At 41.1% G+C, this 17,847-nt stretch overlaps 1 long non-coding RNA gene across 1 annotated transcript; it reads right to left on the bottom strand.

Moving 5' to 3' along the window:
• Positions 1 to 3,594: 3,594 nt before the first annotated feature.
• LOC138109173 (uncharacterized) lies at positions 3,595 to 12,461 on the bottom strand. The gene is made up of 3 exons (XR_011150327.1): positions 12,400 to 12,461; positions 11,289 to 11,350; positions 3,595 to 4,091 (listed from the first exon to the last, which is right to left on the bottom strand). It is a non-coding gene; the product is annotated as an uncharacterized lncRNA (long non-coding RNA).
• Between the last annotated feature and the right edge of the window lie 5,386 nt (positions 12,462 to 17,847).

Below are 17,847 nucleotides of genomic sequence, written 5' to 3'. Positions count from 1 at the left end.
AACATCCACTGCAGCAAAGTTCTCATGTGAATTGTGTCTGATTGTGTCATTAGGGTGCTGGAACTGCGCCTCCAGGAGAAGAACAGGGCAAATATTGACCCAAGAAGCATCCGGATGAGTGACTCTATAAATAGATGATTGATAGATATATAGATAGGTAAGTGTTAAGATATTAAATTATATACATACAATTCAATGATGTATAGATATAGCTGTCAAGAACTCCCTCAAAATGGAGGTGTGCTAGTGCATGGGGAATTCCAAAACTAGTTTTACTGTAGCCCAGTAAAGGTGAGAACTGGCTTGGCACACATGACAGTCATGCTCCAGTTTCTCGAATTGAATAATGGCTAAACTATGAGTACAGAATTTCTTCCTGAAGTCTGATCTAAATCTGCCCTTTTTCAGTTTAAAACCATTGCCCCTTGTCCTGTTGTTGTCTGTATAAACACTCCCTCCTGCTTTTTACAAGCCTCCTTAAGGTACTGGAATCTTTGGAAAGATTCCTGCAACAGCTTGCGCTTGCACTGCTGCCCACCACACCACAGGCTGAACAGATTCTGTGTGATGTGAATCTCCTTGCACACCCTGTAGCAAGTGCTCACTCTGGGAAATCACCTCCCCAGGGGCCCTCTGCTACTTCTCCCTTCTTCAGCAAATGTAAGGGGAACAATTCACAAAGCTCACACTAACACTGAATGTCAGAGGTAAATAAACAAGATCTCAGCAGTGTTGAGCACATCCTCTGAAGGCTCATGCTGCAATGTGTGGGTGGAGTGTTCTGAGCACAGCAGCTCTGTCTTTGGGTAATTTGTGAAGAACAAAGCTGGTTCCAGCTCATTCTTGCAGACCATCTCAGCGCAGAGCTTAGCCACAAAACATTTCCCGTCCTGTGATATTTGTCAGCTGAGCAATCTGCAAAAATCCCTGAATTTCAAGGGGAAAATGTGACAGATTGTTTGTTGAATGCAAGCTACTAAAAGTGGTAAATTAGGGTTTTTTTACTACCTCTCCTAATACATGCAGCTGAACACACAAATCACTGGAAGTCTGGAAAAACTCAGAGTTCCGGAGTTAATCATTAATATTGTGGGGTTACAAGGAGGTATTTTTAAGATTGCCACAGCATGTGGGAATTTCCCATGTGAATTCCCTGCAGGTTTTCAAGAAATAGCCGTGTCTATTTGGCTCAGATGCTTTTGTAATTGTTTACATAAATTGAATATGAAGTATCAAGGTCAGATATTTTCCAGCAAGCCAAAGCAAACAATTTACCATTCTGTTGTAGAAGAAAACACCAGAACAATTCCATGGTAGGCCAACCTCCTTTTCTTTCTCTTGCTTTATGTGGTATTACACTTTATAGCAGAAAACACTGGAACTTTGATTACTTAAAAGCATGTCAATCTCCTGGATACAGAATTCCCTCACTGAGAGAAGTAGCAACAAATTTAACCTCACATACTCAAAGCAAGGCTATCTCCTGCATTTTATTTTCCAGATACCCATCAAAAGCTGCAGTATCAGCTCAGTTCCCAGATAAGTTCTGGGAATCTAAAAAATTATATTCATGCAATTATAATTTCTTAATTTTTAAGGGCTCTCTATCTCTCAGTTCACATTATCAGTGGACAGGATAGACAAGAACAGAGTTTTCTTTTTCTTCTTAAATTCATAAAGTTCCTACCAAATCTATGCATTATCTGCTGACATTTTTTCCCAAAGAAATCCACTCAGGCAATGAACTTTCTGTTACCTAACCCCAATGGCTTTGGATGCTTTTTTGGATGACTGGAAAAGTCATCCAGTCCTTCAGCTGCTTTGGAAAGAGAAACCTTTTTCCCTACTAACCCTACTCAATGGGGATAGAAACCTTCTCTGTGACACCCTGGCCGTGACCCCTAGTCAGTGTTTTGTCACCAGCAATGAGGGTTTCAGGGTTAAAGGAGCCAAAAATGCCAGTATTTCTCCCAGGAGGGGACAATCCTCTTGACCAACCCCCATGATACATAGACCACAAATTTTGTAGAGCTAAACAGCTGAAGTTCACATCACAGCTGGCTCTCCTGACCCCTCTGATGCTCAGAGGCTCACCCTGGGAAGTCACCTCTGTAGACAGAATCATAGAATTATTTAAGTTGGAAAAGACCTTTAAGATCATCAATTCCAACTATTAACCCAGTGCTATATAAGCCAATATATTAAGAGCAGAAGGTAATTTAAAAAAACCAAAACACATCAAAAGAACCTGCTATGCAACACTGGCAGCTTAGAGATTAGGTATCTTAGGAAAGCCTAATACTTAATTACAGAAAATTAAATAAGAAGAAGTAATAATTGAACAGTCGCCCCTCTGATAAATTCACAGAACAGAGTACTAAAAAATGTTACAAAACCAGAGAAATGATATATGGGTCAACTTATTAAAGAAAAAAACCCAAAAAACAAAAACACAAAAACCCCCAATAACACAGCAACAACAGGAAGCCCAAATTTCACTTTTAAATACAGAATCAAGCATCTGCAATTCCTTCTTCAGCAAGCTGAGCATCCGGCATTTGCACTGCTTGAGAAGTTTCAGCTGATATAAACAGCTGGAAACAAATACAGGTCAGTAAAAAGTATTTTTAAGAATTAGACATCTTTGAGAATGGTACCACTATGTATTTTTACCATCTTTCTTCTTAAAATCTAGCCTTCCTTAGGGTACCAGAATTCAGCGAAGATGTGGAAGCTCCTTCAGAAGGTACTGCCTACCCAAAATCCAGGTCAGAGCCAAGACTGGGCATTTACCAAGGGCTGCTTTAAAAAATGCTCCTGAAAATCCTCACTGCAATGAGACTCTAAAAATAAATATAAGGATGAGAAAATAAACCCACTGAAATGTAGGTTTGGGCCAGTGTTCTCAGGAAGGACCCAGATCAATTAGTTTGAATCTAGGCAAGAATGAGGGAAGGTTTAAACACCACAAATTATGAAGAATTATTAAAAGGATAGGATTTGTTTAGTCTAGAAAGGAGAATATTAAGAGGCATCATGATAGCAGTCTCCAAACAGAGGGACTTGTAGCTGTAGAAGAAAGGAAATGACCATTTCCTGTGATCCCTGGGATCCTGGAAAGAAGCAATGGTGTCACACTAGCCCCAGGGCAGGACATGAGCAAGGCATTATGAAAGAAGTTTGTAACATTAAGCAGTGATAAGCCTTGAAAGCATTTCCTAGGAAGGCTGTGGGACCTCTGTCACTGCAGGATTTCAAAAACATGTGAAACAAACATGTGCCAGGAGTAGTTAGTGTGAAGCCAACCCCACCTGGGTGAGGCAATGGACTGGGTGACCTCCCAAGAGCTCACCCAGCCCTATTTTCAATTATTGTGTTCCTCCTTTCTTAAGACGTGTGGAGAAATGCGCAATTGCTTGTCACAACCTGTTTATAAAAAGCAATTCTCTTGCGAAATTCCAATAGGACACCCCAAGACAGCACATTAGTAGCAGACACTAAATCTTATCTCATTTCTTTATACAGCTGCCTTGACACCACAGACTTCTTGTCCAGTCCTGTTTTTCATCTGGCTGTCTCAGGTTGGCTCCAAGATTTTTAAGAGCCCATTCAGAAGCACTGTCTCTGTCTCAGTGAATAATTAAAAACAAAGCTCCAGATGTTTTTAGAAACATAAAATATAGTTAACTAATGCTGTAATTGATAGTAAGACATTAGGAAGGAAAGGCACCACCCACTAGGAAATATCCTCCAGTCATGTACTGCACTCTGAGATAAGCAGATACCAAAATGCATTCAGCAATTTGGTTTTGATGCACCAAAAACATCTCTGGAAAGAACATATGTATTCTCCTCTTATGAACTCCCAGCATTCTCATTAATTCAGGTCCAAAGTTACTGAGGTATTTAACTTTTAAACTCTATTCCATTGGGAACCAGGTAGCTGAGCATCACTGCAGAGCTGAGCCTGGATTTATACACCAAGTCCGATGTTACCCTGAAGAGTTTTCCCAAGGCTGGCTGGCCATGGACCTAAGGACTCCAAGCATTGTCTGCTGTGGTCATGGAGATGTTCTGTAAGCAGGCTTTACCTAAGTGCAAACAAATACAGTCACACAAACAAACACACATAGTTTGACATTTTATACACGTCTGGAGTGTTTGGTTAAAGGTCAGAAAACCACAACAGAAACATTTCAGAGTGTTTTCATTACTTCTTTCCACCTAAAAATGTTCTTCTGTTTTTGAGGCTGTGATCTTTCTTCTCAGAAACATGCAGACATTAAAATCTTTCTCATTCTAGGACCACATCTCTCTTTTTCTTTTTTTTTAATCACCTCCCTCATTTTTCAGGAATTCATCTGGAAATTCAATTTTTTGTCTTTCAGTTAATAAGTGATTGTACAATGTCTACATTGAGCAACCATGCTGTTATTTGGGCTGACTGTCTGCATTATGTCCCTTTTTCTTTCTTACTTTAAGAGTTTTGCTGCTTCAAATCCCCATTTAGATTTCTTGTGATTGTTTGGACATATGTTGTGTCCTGCAGACACTGCTGTCATTTGCAGGCTTTGGAAGATCAAAGAATAATTTCTAGTCTTTGAAGCTCACCACTTTAAAATCTACTTTCCAAATTACTGGGAGAGTTTTTTTTCAACATCCTGGCTTCCTATGATACCTTCATAAGCTTCTCTTCCTGACCACATGAGCCCAATGCCAACCTTAATGTCACCATTGATTAACTTCATTTGAAGTGTGGTGCCTCTCCCTCTGCTCGGTCACAGCTGGCACTCTACAATGCAAAAACAAGTGAGGGAGAGAAGAATATCTCCAGGTTGTAGCTGGAATGTAGGAAATTCAGTTTGCCACATTGATTGCCCACTTAGTGTCGACTCCAGATGGAATTCTCTTGTGAAGCTTGGTCGCAGACATCCTGCATGATCACAGAATCATGGAATGGTTTGGGTTGGAAAGGACCTTAAAGATCATCTCATTCCAACACCCTGCCATGGGCAGGGACACCTTCCGCTAGAGCAGGTTGCTCCAAGCCCCATCCAGCCTGGCCTTGAACTTCCAGGGAAAGGGAGTCCACAACCTCTCTGGACAATTGATAATCAATGATAATTGATCTTACAGTGTAGAAGGTAGTTTTTTTACCCTGGTGCAACCTATCACAGTGGGACTCATTCTCAGCCAGAGTGGTGCCACAAATTCCTGTTTAGCCCTCCATAACTCTATGTAGCCTGTGAAGTAATGTGTGTGTTTTGCTGTTTTAAATGAACTGCTATTTAAGCTTTTTTTTTCCTAGATCACAATATCAGAATAATGATGGGAATATTTTAAACTTATGAAATGTTCTGATCATAACTCATTAACTCTAGACTGAAAAGTGTAACTATCCAATAATCCTAATTACAAGTAATAACTTCTTTCTCCTTGGAATGGAGAATTTCAATTCACTTCAAATTCAAAGCAATTTAACAATAAGACTGACAACAGGAACAAGAGAAGAGCCACATTTATTTAGACAGCATAAAGCAATGCTTGCTGTAGAACAGTGGCTTGTGACTGACTGAACAACTGGGAAAACTCAGCAGGGCTGCTTTTTGAGGAGAAGGATGGATAAGTGTAAATTCATTTGGGCACGACAAGCTGATAGCGAATGCAACAGCAACACAATTATCCGCCTTCAAAAGACAATGAGGAAGCCACATTGCTTTATTCATATCATGCTGTTAAAAAAAAAATAAACTAACAAACTGACAAAGGCATGTGGGCTGCAGTATTATTCCACCACAAGACACTCGATTCTAGAGAGACCTTCTGCAAGGGCAGGAGTCCCCCAGGCTCTGCTGCAGAGCGCGCAGCCCTGCACTGCCGGGAAAAGCTCTTCCATGGAATAATTAGACAACAAACCCAACTGTGAAAAGCTTTGGGAGTCAGAGTCCCTCATCCTCATCCTTCACAGTAAATAAAGGGTAAGTGATTGCCTTTGTGAGAAAACAACCTTCCCCTCCACATTGCAGAATGGTGATGGGAATTACAGAAGCCTCCAAATTTGCTCAAATCTGATGCACAGTGCTGTGTCAAGGCAAGCCTGGAGGATTATGAGAGAGTAATTGTTGGGGCCCTCCCCGCCCCAGCCATGAAGTCCTGGGAGAAGGGCCCTGGGGACAGAGACGGGATTTCCCTGTCCCTGGTCAGCCTCGTTCCCCATTGGTTGTTTTGTGTTCCCCTGCCCTGGCAAGGACCCTCGGGTCCCGTGATTGAGCAGTTCCTCGGCAGATCCCGGCCATGCAGCTGGGGAAATAAACATCTCTGGAACATCTAGCAAGAATTGGTCCATAGATATTTCTTTTCTACGGGCCTCCTTGTCTGATACACGTGCTGCAGTATCCACACTGTAACAAGTAATCACTCTGCAATAGTTTCTCTTTGTGCTGCTTTGCTCTTTGGATTGCTGAATGGATTGGTCTCCTCTCAGTTCCCTGAGTGAATTACCTCTCCCAGCCCTCCCAAGTGATGTTTTTGGGATATCCTGGAACAAAATGTCTCAAGGCTAAGGTCTGCTAGGACCCTGGAGATGTTCAACCCGGGGTGTGTGTAAGTCATGGGGTGCATATTGCAAAACAAATGTGAAAAGTTTTCAGTATTCACAAGCAAATGCAGAACAGCCTTAAAAATAAAAATAAATGCAAAGAAATGCTTTACTCTTTATCAGGATAAGAGGAAAAGGCTCTTCACGCCCCTGCTGATACATCAAGGATCCCCCCTTTCCCCTGTTCTCACATTAAGGCTGCATCCACCCACCTCCCCACCTCACTTTGAACCAAGGAGGCCCAGCTGATGTTTCCTCTGAGACCACAAATATGAGCAACCAGAATCCCACACCATTATGGAACCAGATTTTGCAATCCTTTTTGCTCCACCTCCTCCCTTGAAATTAAACCCTCATGTGTCAATGTCACACTAGTGCTCCAGAATCCTTCTCCTCCTCCCTCCAGCCCAGTTTCTTCTGCTCCGAGCTGACATCAAGGACACAGTTCCCTACAGCGGGAGACTGAACACTGGAAGGGGATGTTGAGGGGATTTTCCATATCCCTAGTGCTAGACAGCAGAATTAATTCATTCCATAATACAAGAGGCTCTTCCCACACCCTTTTCTGGAACATGGCAGAGTTATTGATTTCCTCTCTTTCCTGTAAGGCTTATTTCCTGTGATGCATTTGAAAGCAAAGTTAGAAAATACAGTTGCCTGTACAAAACATGAAATCCTATTGTGCTGGGGATGGGAGCTGAGAAGGTTTTAAGGCATTTCAGCCTAAGCAATGTCAGTCTTCAAAAAAATTTAAATTACATCATCCACAGTAGTCGAGATTAATTAGCCTTGTTTTCTCAAGCTTTTTCCTTAGATTAAAAGACTGCCAAGAGGAAAGAACACAAAGGATTTAATCATCCTTGATATTTAGTCTTCCTAGAGCCCAGTCTGTAGCCAAAGGAGACATCCTAAAAGGGTAGCACAGAGCCCACCTCTGGGAATGGGCAGCTAGCAATCCCTGCACAGTGCAGTGAAGCTTGCATCACCTTTAGAGATGTTTGACAAGAGATCCTGCTTTTGGAAGGCTAAGGTTAGATGAGATAAAAGTAAAGGGATGTTTTTACAAAGAACTTAGTCTGAGTTCCTACCCAAGTACTTTTCCTACTCCTCTCTCCTGTTTGACACAAAACATCTTGTATCCAGTCCTGCTGTGCCTTCGGCCCTTCCTGTCTTATTTACTCGGGTGAGAAAGTTCTGCTGGCACATAAGTGGAAACAAGGGTTGGAAAAAAAATTGCTGCCCAGGACAACTCTCAGAAATTTTAAAAAATCCAAAAAACAGACTTCTTCCATGAAGAAGAAAATGTTGCAATGTACAAACCAAAAACACGCAAAACTCAGGCTGGTCAGTCACAGAACTTCATTTCTATGTTTCTGAGAAGTTCACTGAAATACCAACCTTTTATTGCTTTTTGTTTCCAGAAGGGATGTGGCAATTTCACAATATCAATTTTGAAATGTCACTGTCTTTCAAACAGTGAGGCTTAGCCTTTTCTGCCAGTACTTATTTCAAACAATTGGCAGGTCCTGAAGAAAAAAATATTTAGGTAAAAAAAAAAAGTTTCTTACCAGTTCTGAAAACCATGCAGAGCACACTGCAGCACAAGTGTAAGCTGCATCAGTCAAGTGCAAGTATTGCTTTGGTTCTTTCCCACAGCTTCCCAAATGACATGTACCAAAAGACTCTGGTCCCTTCATCAAACCCGGGAAGTGAGCAGATGACCTGGGGGTCATCTGTGGTTTACTTGAGTCCAAGTAAACCTCACAATAAAATAACCAGGAAGCTCATTCTTCAATTTACTTTTCTCTACACATTGAGCATATAGAAAGCTGGTGCTGAAGATGGTGGCTTGAGAGGATAGTGAATCTTTAATCAGGCTTTATATTGTTTTCTGGAAGATACAAGCTGGCAGATATTAGTCTGTGGTATTTTAACTGTCCTGTTTCTGGATGACAGGATTTTCTTTAAAACAATGAGCTAGCTTCTAAAAACAAGCATCCATGTGCATGTTCTCTTTCCTGCATGCTCCTCCTCACCCTTCCCCAGACTTCTCTGGCAGCTCTGCCCTCCCAGCATGTGGCTGGGCATGTTTCTGCTTTGGAGAGAGAGACATCCTTCATGACTGCTGCCAAAACTAAAAGCAGTCCCTGATACTAATTCAAGTTCTTGGGAATAGTGTGTTATTCCCATCAGCAGCTAATTGTCAGATGAGAGATCCATGATGGGAACTGATTCCAGAACAATACAAAGGGCACAGATGCACATCTTCAGCAAGGCTATTTATACAACAAAATCATAGAACAGAATCACAGAATATCCTGAGTTGGAAGGGACCCACAAAATTCATCAAAGTCCAACTCCTGGCCCTGCACAGAACCATCCCCAAGATTCACACCATGTGCCTTAGAGTATTTTTCAAATGCTTGTTGAACTCTGTCAGGCTTGGTGCTGTGACCAGTGCCCTGGGGAGCCCGTTCCAGTGCCCAACCATCCTCTGAATACGAGAACCTTTCTCTCATGTCTTACCTCAACCCCCCCAGCACAACTTTAGGCCATTCCCTCGGGTCCTGTCAGTGTCACCACAGAGCAGAGATCAGTGTCTCCTCCTCCTCTTCCCCTCATGGGAAGTTGTAACTGCAGTGAGATCTCCCCTCAGACTCCTCCTGGTTGAACAGACCAAGTGCCCTCAGCCACTCCTCACACAGCTTCCCCTCAAGGCCCTTCACCATCTTTGTTGCCCTTCTTTGGACCACAATAGTTGTCCAAATAGTTTAACGTCTTCCTTATGTTGTAGGGCCCAGAACTGCCCTCAGAACTTGAGGTGAGACCACCCCAGTGCAGAGCAGAGCAGAACAATCCCCTCCCTCCACCATCTCAGGATGCTGTGCTTGATGCACCCCATCAAAAGCCCTGTCCTGATTCCAGGCTGCCATCAGACAGGAGCTGACATCCTGAAATCATCCTTACAAATGTTAAGGGTGCAACTGGAGTCTGGGTAGTAAAAAGTTCACAGATCTGTACACCTTGAAATCATCTCACAGGAGAGGATGCTCAGTTGAGTGTGTGCAGAAATGACGTGGAGGCTGGGCTCTCTACTCCCCCGCCTTAAGCCTGTGTGCAAGTGTGTGTTTATCTTCAGGCATAAAATTTTTTAACATGCTTTCGTTGGCTTGCATAGGGTGGTAGATGGCAGGATTAATGGCTGCTCTTCAAAGCTATAAACTGCACGGTGTGTTTGCTCAGACTTTGAGCCATGAGTTACTGCCATAATTAAATCCAGAAGGAGAGACCATAATAATATTCTGACTTGATTTCCAGTGGCAGAGCACTGATTAAGAGAGCTACATAATAAATGAGAGGCATTTCAGCATCACACTGTTGATGTTATCTGTAATTTTTTTGTAATTAGAAAAGCCTAAAGAAAATTGTATATTATAATTACATGCATTATTAATCCTACTCTAATATGAATTCTTCTATGATTACAGGTTGCAGCGTGATTTTTGCAAATTTCTGTAAGAGGTCCAGTGCTTACCAAGTGTGTCCAGGTTTACAAAAGCCCTTATAAGCAACAGATAATTTGGACTATATTATTTCAAACTGGTGATAAAGAAGAGAAAGTTTAAATTTATGTCTCAAAAATCTGAAAGGAGACAAATAGTTTAGGGTCAATCATTTTACTGTTTTAAACTCCATGGCACGATAAAAAGAACATTAATATAGCAAACTTCTCTGCAGTCCTTCACACGGAAGTCTTGAATAATTGAATGTGAAAGGAAGTAGACAGGACATTTAATGATTAAAACCCCACAATTTATGATTCATTCAGCTCTTTTGGAGAAGAGTGACCTGAACACAGAGTTTTGTTCTTGAATAAAACTGTATTCTACCATTTTCTGTGGTTATTTATTGCATAATACATCTTTTCAACATTCTTCATTTGAATCAGAATGGACTTAGCAGAAGATAAACAGAAAAGCTGTGGATGCCTCACTGCTGGAAGTGTTCAAGGCCAGGTTGGATGAGGTTCTGAGTGACCTGGTCTAGTGGAAGGTTTCCCTGTCCATGGCAGGGTGTTGGAATGAGATGATCTTTAAGGACTCCTCCAACCCAAGCCATTCTATGATTCTATAAACTAAGCTGTGCCTTTTATCACCTTTTTTATATTCACACTTTAATTAAAGGTACAGGACCAATGGGATAAATGGTAAGATACTGGATTTCCAAGCAATGAAGGCTCCAGCATTTGTGTTTCAATACTCCTATTCTGATCTATATTTTCTGATCTATCTTTAATAAATCTTTCTTTCCCCCTTTTGTTCGTTTTTTAATTATTATTATTTTTAACTTTAAAGCAAATGGCTTGGTTAAATTCTATGCTGACCTTTTCCTTAGGTGATTTGGAGTACTGCAGAAGTCAATATTTTCTGGGCTTCTCTGTGATGGGAGGATGCATTAAAAACCCTTTGAGTGTGTGATGGTTAGCAGAGCACCTCCAAGGCTTCTTGCAATCACATCAGACAGCAGGCAGATCTCATACAGTACTGGAGCTGAATCATTTGACACGTTTGGTTAACTTCACCATGTCTGCTAATGTCTGATTCCCATTTTAACTAATTTGGTGAAAAAACTCCATATCCAAAATGAAACAAAAAATCCTTTACCAAGCAGTAAAGCCGAAGCAACGTACCTTCAGCATCCTCATGAAGACAGAGATAACAGGATCCACTTGAAATCAACCACAGACCTATCCTGAAATATCAGCAATGAGAATGTGAGAGCATGGAAGTGGACAAGTACAAATACACATAGGCAATTGTCTCATTTCTGACCGCATAATCACCCAACCTCAGCCAAATGGATCTCAAGATCAGCTCTTCCCAGGACTGAAATCCACGTGCCAAGACCACCAACGTCGCAGGACCACCCAACATCAGCCTCTGCCAGCCAGAACCACACAACTCCCATATGGCTCAGGGAAACAAGGCCACATTAATGCCTGGTAAAGACCATTTGGAGAATTGTTACAAGGAGGTTCTGAACACGTTCCAGTCACTGAGTGTTGATTCTGGCAGGCGCAAACTGAGCCATGCTCAGTCCCACACTGAGCCTCTGCACTGCAGTCGGGGGCTCCCTCCAGATGGTTACAGATGCCTCTGAATGGGGACCAGCTGGTTAATGTTTTCTTGCCTTGGTTACAGGCAGATAAAACCATTTGCGTCATGGTTACTTTTGACGGAAAATGGTTTTGCTTAATTCACTTTTGGCTCAGTAAGGGGCGTTTTTTAGCTGGAGACAAAAGAGTTGTTCTGTCAGTTTATGGAAATGTTTCACACAGGTTTGTCTGCCATTTAAATGCTTGATCCAAACTTGACTGAACCTTCTTAAGACTCAAAGGCCGCCGCTGGTGCTGTCACATGAAATGCATTGGTTGTCTCGTTCTCTTATTAGTCGCATTTTGCCAAAACTTGCCCTGACTGGCAACAAGCTTTGATTTCAAGTTTTCTGGAGAGCTTCCAACCTGGAAGATCATTAGTCCCCATTTGTGTTTTGTCTTCATTGACTTCTCATGGTATTTTAAGATGTTGACCTTGAAGAACAGATTTTTCTAGACCAAATTCCTGTAGGTGAGATATTTCTTCTTTGATTTTTGTAACTATCCATAATTAAAAAGGATTAAGAAGCAATATGGAGGAAAAACCTTCTAGCTCCCCAATTTCCCAGAATGGTATCAGGACAGAGGTTTACCCAGTTGGAACAACAATGATTAGACTGGAAAGTGGCACTTTAGCTGATCTTACCTTGGAAGTTCTAATGCCAGATCTCATCCCCAGAATATATTTTACTTTTATCTTTATTATAGAGCAAAGATCTCTTCTTCCAAGTAAGATCTTCCCATTTTTCCCTCTTTTCTGGGAAGAGTTTACTTTTGTCTTAGCTGCCAGATCCCACTGTATCAAATTCCCTTAATACAGGATTCCTCCATCCAAACATTTTGAAGCACAGGTGTTATTCTTTACAAATTAACTGGAGTAACCCAGTTCACCTGGTCAGATTTAAATGCCAACCCATGATCAATCAGTTAGATCATTTCTTAATTCAGAGATTTTCTTAATAGTACTATCTGAAAATTATTAGTTTCTCAATACATTGCTTAAAAGCTCAATCAAGATTTTTCTTGGTCATCCACACACAGATCAGATACCTCAACCTCTGAAGTACCCTTATTTTGTTTGATAGTGAGGTCAAGACAAACAGCACCAGGAGCTCAGATTTCTGGTTTTGGTCAGATTAATCCTTGGTGAATCTGGATAAATCTTGAGAATTATAAAAACAGACCCGCTACAAGCATGAAGAATGGGAGCTACAGTATGAAACAGTTCATTTCAACAGGAAAAAAAAAAATATTTCTTGTGAAGAGTTGTCATTGACAATGATATAAAAATAACCACAGATTACCTTAGCTGTGCTGGGAAATGTGCTTTGCTGGTACCCTAAACATGGAAGTGCAGTATAAATTGTGTACATTTTCCTTTTACACTAACTGCTTTCTCTGCCATAAAAAGAGTCTCTGACTGCTAAAGCAAATTGATTCCATGTGCCAACTCCCCCACAAAATTAGTGAATCTACTAGTGGATGCACCGCCCCTTTATGGATGCCTTCATCACTTACTGCTCTGGGAATAGGTCTGATGGGGTGATTCAAGACCATCTTATGCAGCTCACATGCAATTATTGCTGGGACAAGAACACATTTTATACAAAGCTGTATTTATCCTTAGTGTGAAATGATGCTGCTTCAAATTATCTGAGTGACTCTACAGAGACTGTGTTCAGCAGTTAACTCATTAACATTGCAGTCTCCAGATGGGCAAAGACAGATCACATGGATTTATACATTTATTGAATAGCCAAATTCGGCATCTCCTTTAAAATGATATCTAAATATTTTCTAACATAGCTAAGAGGTCACTCTGATCTATTTTAGAGCACTGCTTATAACATCTATACTGCCTTTGAAAGCAATCTGTGGGCTGGATTGTCTTTAAAGGTGCTGTAATTCCTGCTGAATATAATTGGCCAAATTATGGCAAAAACTGACATCCCCTGACTTTGAATAAGCTTTACTTTGTGTGTTTAAACTCCAGATGTGGATAATACATATGGTTCATCTACATGTGGTTGTATTTCAGCTGCTACCCTGAATGCTTGAAGCTAAATCAAATCTGACAGACTGAGATGTGACGCTATATTCCCACTTCAGAGACTGTGGACCTTCTCACAAGAGAAGCCCAGAAAATATTTACTTCTGCAATATTCCAAATCACTGAGGGAAGAAGTGAGCATAGACTTTAACTGAGCTGTTTGCTTAATAAAAAAAGAGAAACAAAAGGGGGAAAGAAAGATTTGCTGCTTAGAAACTGAAGACAAGGCGAATCAAAATAATTATCTTCACTATAAACATGTGTCTTCAAACAGCTGGAACAAGCTTCCCAGTGATGGTAAATTCTGCCTCCTCCAGCACCCTAGTGAAGACAGATATTCAGAACTGAAACAGAAGTTATGGAAAAAGGATTCACTGGGTGATAGTCGATGACCAGGGTTGTGATCTGTTAGAATTTGATTATATGTTTTGAATCGAACATCCATGAATCTAAATCTTTTTGAGTGTCATGATTTTGATTATGTCGTCCCTCCCCTCTTTATGAGGTTGTTTAGCAATCTGCAGGACCCTTGTCAGATCCCTTCATCTGCCCTAAGTCTGCTGTTTCACAGAGAGGAATGTGTGGGGTTATTTACTAGTGTGCTATTAAACCCTCTTTTCTCGCAGATGAGTGCATGCTCATATGTTGCCATGTTAACAGGAGTTACACAAACGTGGTCTCATTAAAAGCTCCTGGAATAAAAAGATTACTTCAGCTACACAAATCTGATTTTTTGTGATCACTGAACATCCTATCCTACATTACTTCCTGACTCCAACAGCATTACTGTGAATGTGAAGATCAGAGAGAGAGAAAAGGGAAACTAGCACCTTGTTTAACTTCCAGCCTGGTGCCAATACTCTTCTTACTGCAAGACAGAATAACCAAGGACCCAAAGTAAATTAATTCTCTGTTCAAACATTGCTATCAGAAATTATGTATGGCAGAGTTCCCTGAAAATCACCAGCATATGGAGAATTTCTTCAAAGATTTACAGTTCCCCGGGCTCTCTCAGATAAAGACAACATATTTAGAGAAGGGAACAGCAAGTAAGAGTGACGAGCAGCATCATGTTGCCTTAACAGAATGTCTACCATCCAAATGATGGCATCTTTGATCACTTGGAGCCAAGTCCTCCCATAGCACTGTCTGACAACTGCCCTCTCTCTGCTCACCTCAAGTATTTAATTACACATAAGAGAACAGCAATAGATGAACTGAATTATGCAAAGCAGTACCCTCTCAGGATGGAAATAATGACACAGCCATGAGAATTTCTCTCAGTAAATCACTTACATCCCTAGATTTGGACAGAGTTATCAAATAGTAGCCCTGGAAGGAATGAAAGATGCCTTTACTTGAAGGCAGTATCAGCATATGTCATTCCTGACAAATGTTTGCCCCATCTGTTCCCAGTGACCCTACAATCATAGGAACTTCACAATCTCTCCAAGAAACCTATTCTACAGGTTTACTGTCCTTGTCCTTCAAGAGCTTTTCCTAACACTCAATTTAAGTGTTCCTTATGTTATTTTACAAACACTGTTATTTGTCCTGATGATCATGAACACAGAAAACCTCCCTGTCCTCATTGAAATAGCTCTTTTTGTGACACTACATAAACCCAGGTCTTTCAATTTTTACTCACAGATCAGAGAATAAAAAATAAAATAGGCAAACCCATCACAATCTTTATCAAAAGAGTACATTAAACTCTGCCCTGTACATCCACAATTCCCTTAAAAATTCATTAATGAAAACTGGCCATAGGTTTCCCATGCTGAGCAGAGCAGAGCCCTCCTGTCTGCCCCTGATGGTGGGATGCTTGTCATTCTCACAACACCAAGCCATTGCCTACTTGCAGGTAATTTTTGATCTGTTACAAGAAAAGATAATTTTCTGGAGAACTGTTTTTTTAGCCAGTTCTTTCCCAGACTATTGCTTAGCAAGGAGTGTCTGGTTAAGAATACTTTGCACGTGTCCTTCACTGAATTTAGCCCTGCTTTTTCAGAAATTTCTATCATGTATCACACAAACATGACCCATTCCTCCAACATGCTCACAGTCCTTCTCAGTTTTATGCTTGCCATGAACTTACCAAGCAAACCTTGAATTTTTTTTCCAAATCAAGCTATGCCTCTCCAAACCAAACCACAAGGGTTTTTTCACAGTAAGGGAAATTAAAATAGCTTAACCCAACCGATTTTTTGACCAACCCATATTGACTTGTCTTCCAACTACTTTTGCAAACATTACAGACAATTTGTTATGGTCGATTTTATTTTCTTCTAGAACTGTTAATCTGACTGGACTGTAATTCCCAAGCTACTTTGGGAAAAAAAAAATTTTCTCCTTCTCCTGTATTCCTCAAGCTTATTGTAATTATCTGCAGACAGCTTTCATTCTCCATTGAGTAGCAGACCAATCCTCCCTTTGATCTTCCTCATTCTATTAATGGATCTTACAGAATTATTTCTGGTTATCTTTGAGGTCTCCTTTTGTGCCTTGGCCTTTCTGGTTTCATCCCTGAATACTTCTACTGTTTTTTCAGATTTATTCTTAGAAATTTGACCTCTTCTTTTTTTCTGTGTGTTTCTGTCTGGTGTTAAAGTTACAGAAAAACCCTTCATCATCTACCCAGCTCAGCACCTACTGAATTTCCTATTCTTGCATTTGGACTGTCTGAATTCAGCCCCTAGCTTACTCTGAAAAACTGACAATTTTATCTTCTATTAGTCTTACCTCTTAGGAGCTCTTATTTATCAAATTTGAGTTCATTGATATCCATCTTCTTGAAACCCACTGCTCTTATCATGATCTCTCCCACTGCCCTCTCCTGACACAGAAGTCCCTAGGCAATAAAAGAAAAAAATTAGAAAACATCCCACAAGTATTACAGTCCCCCACCATTTAATGACAATAAAGTTGGATATACAGAGGAAAAAAATGCAGCACTTCAGCTGCCAAGTAGGACAAAACAGTAGTTAGGAGTGAAAGCTTTATGAGAAAGAAGAATCTACCAGGATGTTCTTATGCAATGTGAGAGCTTCAGAAGCCTTTGTGACTGTCCCCATCCAAAATAATGAGAAATTTTTGATCCTTGACTCAGTGAGCCATACTCTCTCAGTCCTGAAGTTCTGCTCTTCTGATGATCCAAAAAACAAAGTAATAATCTCAATAGTTCAACCAATACAGAAAGCATGGCACCCCTCCTTGAGCAGGGGAGCCACATTTCCGCACACTCTTGGCACACATTTCCATCGGCAGCTTTCCATTTCTTCTGTGGGCAAAGCATAAGTTTTAACCTTGAACTTGCTAGGGCTCATTGACAAAATAAAGCACTTCTCTGTGCCCTGGCACAGAAAGGGAGCTCATCTGGATCCCCTTTGAGGTGCCATTCACCAGTAGCATGTTAGATTTTAAGCACTTGCTTCAAGACACGACTTCCCCTGATGGCCCTTTTAACCCCAAATGGAATAACTTCAAAAGACATGGCAATTAGTCCAAATCAGCTTTTGACTCAAAAGCATTTAACCACTACCTAGAAGTAGATATTTAAACAACTGTGGGTTTGGAACAGCATCCCCCAATGCTTAAAGTAACCCAGCAAGACCTAGAATCCTAGAAATCAGCAGTGACACCAACTTCTTCTACACTACTTGCTCCATACCAGCCTTCCCTTTCCAGACCTGCTGCCATGCATGGAAAGAGAAAGAGGTTTGTCATCTTCACAAGGAACTTCACAGCTCCTCATTGAGGTTTCATTCCTAGAAAGACAAATCCCAGATGTGCAGCCACCCTCTGGCTGTTCTGCATACTCCCTTCTGTGAGAATGACTCTGCTTGTTTACATGTGGCCATGTCCCCTCCTGATGCTCCTGAGGGAGACCCTTTGGGATGATAGGAATGGGACTTTTGGAGGCTGCCCAGGGGCTGGGTACAGTGTGCAGCAGCTGATGCTCGTGGAGATGGTGCCTGCCAGAAGAGATGACTGTGGCATGGAGAGTACTCCAGCAATGTTCTGCACACACACGGGGACAGCTCT

This window comes from Aphelocoma coerulescens, chromosome 4 (assembly GCF_041296385.1).
Source record: "Aphelocoma coerulescens isolate FSJ_1873_10779 chromosome 4, UR_Acoe_1.0, whole genome shotgun sequence".
NCBI classification, from domain to species: domain Eukaryota; kingdom Metazoa; phylum Chordata; class Aves; order Passeriformes; family Corvidae; genus Aphelocoma; species Aphelocoma coerulescens.
Note: the sequence above shows the minus strand (reverse complement) of the source record. Positions and strands in the feature narration are given on the sequence as shown.